Genomic DNA, 5,887 nt, shown 5'->3' on the forward strand with positions numbered 1-5,887 from the left:
GAGGAATGCAAGCAAAGGTGAGTAAAAACCATTTGAAAAGTAAGTTGTGGACACAGGATTGCTTGGGTTTCTGGTCTATACCTACCAACAGCAACAAGAATTTTACTTCTAATATGTTCAGACCTGAGGCCATTGTGAACCCTTTTTGTTACAATATTTGGTTCTGAATTCACCCTGGCAGCCCTTCAAGGAGATGCTTCCAGCACAAAGAAACAAGAGGTCTCACAGTGATTGATGGAAATATAGTAATACTTGGAAACATTAACAGCAGGGTCAGACCACAGTGGAAACTCAGTGAAGGAGAGATCCAGATCAGTAGTTTAAGTGGAACCAGCTTATTAAGATTTCCTAAAATAGAGCTGGGTTGGTAACCCTGCCCCAAGCCTCCACTGTCCAATGTAACAGTAAAGTTTTTCACTAGGATTTCTGGCAAAATTTGTCTGCGAGTCAAACCTTTACAGAAATCTCCCTGGGACTGGCAGTGCCTGGGCTTGGTCTGCAATGTGACACCAGAAACAGGGTTTTGATCGAGCCTCAGGACTCAAGTGTGGCCCTGGCCACCCTCTTGGTGTGACCCCGAAAGGGTCCTTGAGGAATGAAAGCAATCTGGTAACCTTTCTGCTTCTCACCCCTTGCCACTTGAGCAAAGAAACTCATCCTTCAGAGTAGCAATAGGAACTTATTATGCAGCTAGTACAACTAGGCAGGTAAAGCTGCCATCCTGTGAAACAGCTTATGACATATTGTAGACAGGGCAAAATCTCTCACATGGCAGAGTAAGACACTCCCTTACTAATGCCATTCAATAGCCAGCTTATCATATGGCATGAAATAAAAGCCAATCTAGATGTGATTGAGAGGGTCCAGAGAAGGGCCGTATCGGATCAGAGGGGTAGACACCTCTCCTAAGACAATTGGGGTTGTACAGCCTGGAGAAGAGGAGGATCCAGGGAGACCTTATAGTGGTTTTCCAGTACTTGAAGAGGGCTGTATAAGAGTACAAGAAAGCTGGGGAGGAACTTTTTACAAGGACATATAGCACAAGGACAAATGACAATGGTTTTAACCTAGGGCAGAGTAGAACTAAATTGGATGTTAGGGAAAAATTATTTACTATGAGGGTGGTGGAACACTGGAAGAGGCTGCCCACAGGAGGTAGTGGAGGCCCCATTCCTGGAGACATTTAAAGTCAGGCTGATGGGACTCCACATTTCCTAAAAGATCCTATGATTCTACTGTTTGAAGATGCAGATGGGACAAAGGTTCATTTTATAAGCCTGGTGACCTCTAGAAGAGGCTGAGTGTGAAGATGGGGCAGGATGTATTTTGACTTTTCATGGTACAAGAAATATGTAGACATGGTACTTTGGGACACGGTTTAATGGCCATGGTTGACAGCTGGACTCAATGATCTTATATGTCTTTTCCAAATGAAACAATTCTATGATTCTATGAAAATGTGCTAATCTCACCCTTTCAAAGGAATACTGAGACATCCTTGGCATCACCAAGCCTTTCCCAGGTTGGGCAGGGTGCTGCTGAGGACATGTGGGCTTCTACTACTGTGCCCCCCTGTATTGCAAGCACAGATCCTAGATAACTCTGTTTAGAAACTGAGAAGATACTAATAAATATTCTCCTCCCAGTGAAATCTACTTAGTTGGTTAGGACGAGTGATGTGTTCCATCTCCTCTCTGGGCATTTTTCAGACCATGTAGAGTAGCTGTAAAACCAGTTTTTATGATCTTTGATGAAATAATGAAATGAAATCCCCGACGTTCAATGTACCAGGCACTATAATTCATGGGTGAAACAAGAACATGCATTTTGGGGCACAGCCCAGGACAGAAGGCAGGTTCTTTTTATTAGATTTAAGGGATTTTTTTTCTACTGTGCTTTATTTCCTTGCCTAACCTCTCACACCATATCCATCATTAATTCATGGGGCATTATTTGGAGTTTACAATGTAAAACCAGTGAGGTGTGAGCTGGATGAGCGTTTTATGTCTGCGCACAATTACTGTGCTGAATCAGTTTTATCAGCTTTCAAGTGCCTCTTTGTCATATATCCCAATGTTTTAAACAACAGCTTTATTAGGGTGTTTAGGATTTAAGTGGGTAAACTCTTCTGAGTGATGCTTTCTGGGGATCTCTGGCACTTAAAAAATTAAAGCAGTGTAGCTGAGGCTGTCTTTAACTCTCTGAGCTCTTTAGTATGTGTTACGTGACTCAAATGCCAAATTTGAGGCTCTCTGTGTTCTCTTTGGTCACACAACCAAAGCAGTTAGAAGAATTTGGATGGATTGCAGGAGTGATAGATCAGAGACCTTGGAATCTCTCAGAGTGGCTGAGGTCAGTGTCACCCCACAGCAGAGCAGCACGGTAGGGGAGAAACACGGCATAAGGATGACTTCTTTCTCTCTCAAGGCACAACAGAGATGGTACAAAAGCAATTGGCACCAAAACAGCATTTCAAGCAATAAAAATGAAGTTGTGTCTGTGCTCAAGGCAGCAAATTACCTGGCTGAGTCGTTGTGTGTGACAGCCAGCATCCATAACACCATCACACAGTGGGATTTGTGGCTACTGCCTCTACTTTTCCAAAGCACTCATTATTTGTTCAACCATTTGTACATTCTTCTCACTCTTTTAAGGGAGACTTTTCCATGATCTACTCATCAAAGAGTGCTCATCTCTGTATGGACTTGTATAAACCTGCTCTGATCAGAAAGGAGACAAGCCTTGCAAGAACCACAATCCCCCTGATTCCTCCTGTTTGGATTTTCAGGGTAGCAAAAATGGGCTGAAGAGGAGTGAGACACAGCAGTGAGAGGGGAAGGATGGTCTTGGGAGTCTGGTTTGGGCACTGACTCACCAGCCTCACCCTCAGTACTCTTCCAGTCTTTCTTTCCTATCTGGTACTTATTCCTGCTCCCTGGGGAATGGAACACATCACCTGGGGCTACCATCAATTCAGGGATCTCCATGTCCCACCAGGAGCTGCCATTGTGCCAGGGCTCTGTGTGTCTGCCCTGGAGCTGCCATAACTCCTACGTTCTGCTTGTCCCACCTGGAGCTACCATTGCTCCAGGGCTCTTTATATCACTTCTGGAGCTGCAATCACTCTGGGGCTCTATGTGTTCCTCCTGGGGCTCCATCTCTCAACAAATTATGCTTTTAGCCACTTCAGTCCATACTGATTGGTGGGACATGAGCAGCTTTGCCCCACTCCTGCAGAGCCCGTTGCAGGTGGGGGACAAAAGCCAACTAAGAGCCCTACTTGCTCTATTAAACACTAAACTGCTGCAGTGACATGTGAGAGCAGTGACAAATCTTGCCATTAGTTCCTGCCTCTGGGACATGAGTGAAGAGCTGGGATCCCTTGCAGCCCCACTGCCAGAGACAGGGATATGCAGAGAAAAGCTCCCTGGAGCCTCCATCCCCAGGAATTAATTTGCAGTCTTGCAGTGGGAGTGATGCACTCAGCATCTCTGTACCTGTCTCTGTGCTTCTGCTCCCCTCATCACCAGATGCTTCTGCCTGTTGTGTTTTACATCATCCTTCAGCTCGTGAAAAGCTGTCTGAAACAGAGTTTATTCTTGCCTAGTGTGTTATCAGGTTTTTCAACTGTATTACAGCATCTGCCATAGGGTGTGTCTGCTCTTAATGCTTTGGAAATTATTGTATATCTTTGTGTTCTTAATTACCTGCATCTTCATCTATACGGACCAAAGATGCTGCAGTTAGGATCATAGAGACGCAGAATCATTTTAATGAAGATCATCAAGTCCAACCATTCATTCAGCACTGCCAGGTCACCACTAAGCCGTGTCCCTCAGCACCATGTCTATTCAGCTTTTCAATGCCTCCAATGATGAGGACTCCACCACTGCCCTGGGCAGCCTATTTCAGGGCTTGACAAACCTTTCAGGGGAGAAATTTCGCTTCATGTCCAAGTTAAACCTTTTTTGGCACAACTTGAGGCCATTTCCTCTTGTTGTAGCACTTGTTGCTTGAGAGAACAGACCAACCCCTACAGACTAACCCCTACTCCGCTCCAACATCCTTTCAATTATGCAGAATAAGAAGATCTCCCCTCAGGCTACTTTTCTTTGTACTAAACAATCCCAGTTCCCTCAGATGCTCCTCACTAGACCTGTTCTCCAGACCCTTCACCAGCTTTGGTGCCCTTCTCTGGACCTGCTCCAATACCTCAATGTCCTTCTTGGAGAGTGGGGTTCAAAACATGAACACAGTTCAGCAGTGATAGTGTCGTTTTAAAGGAGAAAAAGGACATTTTATAAAAACAGGAACTTAAAACTGAAATTACTTCTATGGTTTATATAATTTTATCTCCATGAAGTAGATAAACATGGAAAACTGCAGCTTTCTAATTGAGGGTAGTCAAGCATACCATGTACTTGGACAGAGTCACAGCTGAAACCTGGGAAAGATAGATGTGTTTTAGGCACCTGCCTAATGACCACAGTGGGGGGGGATTTGAGTGGCAGTCATGGTACAAGGCAGATATCAGTCAGTTTGAGGACAAATGTGACTTCTGGAAATAATGGTGGGCTCAGGAACTCAGTCTCCCCCACACCCTACAGGATTGGAGCTTTGTCTGCCCTGGGTGGGACACAAGCAAATGTCTTGAAAGCCTCAAAATCCATTTAAAGATCCAATTTGGCAAAGACTGTATACTGGTGGGATGCTTCATCCCTGTTCATTGAGTACTTAAGCCACTTTGCAGATGTATTTATCTGTAAGCACAGCCACAAATCCATGGGATTCATCTCATGTTCATCCAGCTAAGCACATGCTTAAGTGCTTTGCTGAACAAGATCCTCAGAAGCTTGAATAGGTGGTGTATCTGTGATGCTACAAGAAGGATGAGCCCTTTTGTTCGGATTGACTAATCTGACTTCAAACTGTGGCAAACCCACTACTTGTCTGATACCTAAGAGTCCTGTTTCCAACACATCTGTCAGCTGTGACAACAAATCCAAAAAGATGTCTGGAGTTTGTAGGCTGAATGCCTATAAAAAATACATGTGTACAAGAAAAAGCACAATTGTGGGTTGTGCAGCTCAGGACAGGATGAACAAGCTCCCCTTCCCAGTATTTGGAGTGGTGGAATCCAGCACTGAACCAGAGAGTCACAGAATTGCAGAAGTGCCTAGACTGGAAAAGACCTTTAAAATCATTGAGTCAAATCTTTAACCTAACACTGAAAAGTCCTCAGCTAAACCATATCCCTAATCACTACAGCTACACTCTCCTAAACACCTCCATGGATGGGGACTTCACCACTGCACTGGGCGACCTCTTCCAATGCTTGAGAATCCTTTCAGTGAAAACAAATCTTTCCGCTATCCAGCCCAAACGTTGCTTGGCACAGCTTGAGTCTATTTCCTCTTGTCCTGGCATAATCAAGACTTCCTGCCCTGGGGACATGGGCTGTGGCACTGACTCCACATGATGGTACTTGAGGCCAGACTCCTCCAAAGACATATTCCAATGGATGCTACATGGGGTGCATTAAATTCAAGGCAGAATCTGGTCTGTCGTACAAGCCAGAGGTTTTCTTCCTTTCCCTGTAAATCATCTGAATTTCCATGCTTCCTGCCCATCCATGATACGATGCTTTGAAGACAGGAGGAAAAAAAGTGATGGATGAATGTGGTTGCAGAGGGCAGATGTCAGACTGGAAAGTTTTGATAGATACTGAAAACCCATCTAGGTTTTCAGCCAACTATAAATTCATTTTGCGGCAGACAGATTGTTAAGGGGATGAGAAAGAAACAAAAAAGACCAAACCACTCTTCTGGTACAGATAAGGGAATTTGTCACATCACTTGGAAACTTCTAGGCATGGTAGAGGATGATT

The sequence above is a fragment of the Pogoniulus pusillus genome, chromosome 19, assembly GCF_015220805.1.
Source record: "Pogoniulus pusillus isolate bPogPus1 chromosome 19, bPogPus1.pri, whole genome shotgun sequence".
Classification (NCBI taxonomy): domain Eukaryota; kingdom Metazoa; phylum Chordata; class Aves; order Piciformes; family Lybiidae; genus Pogoniulus; species Pogoniulus pusillus.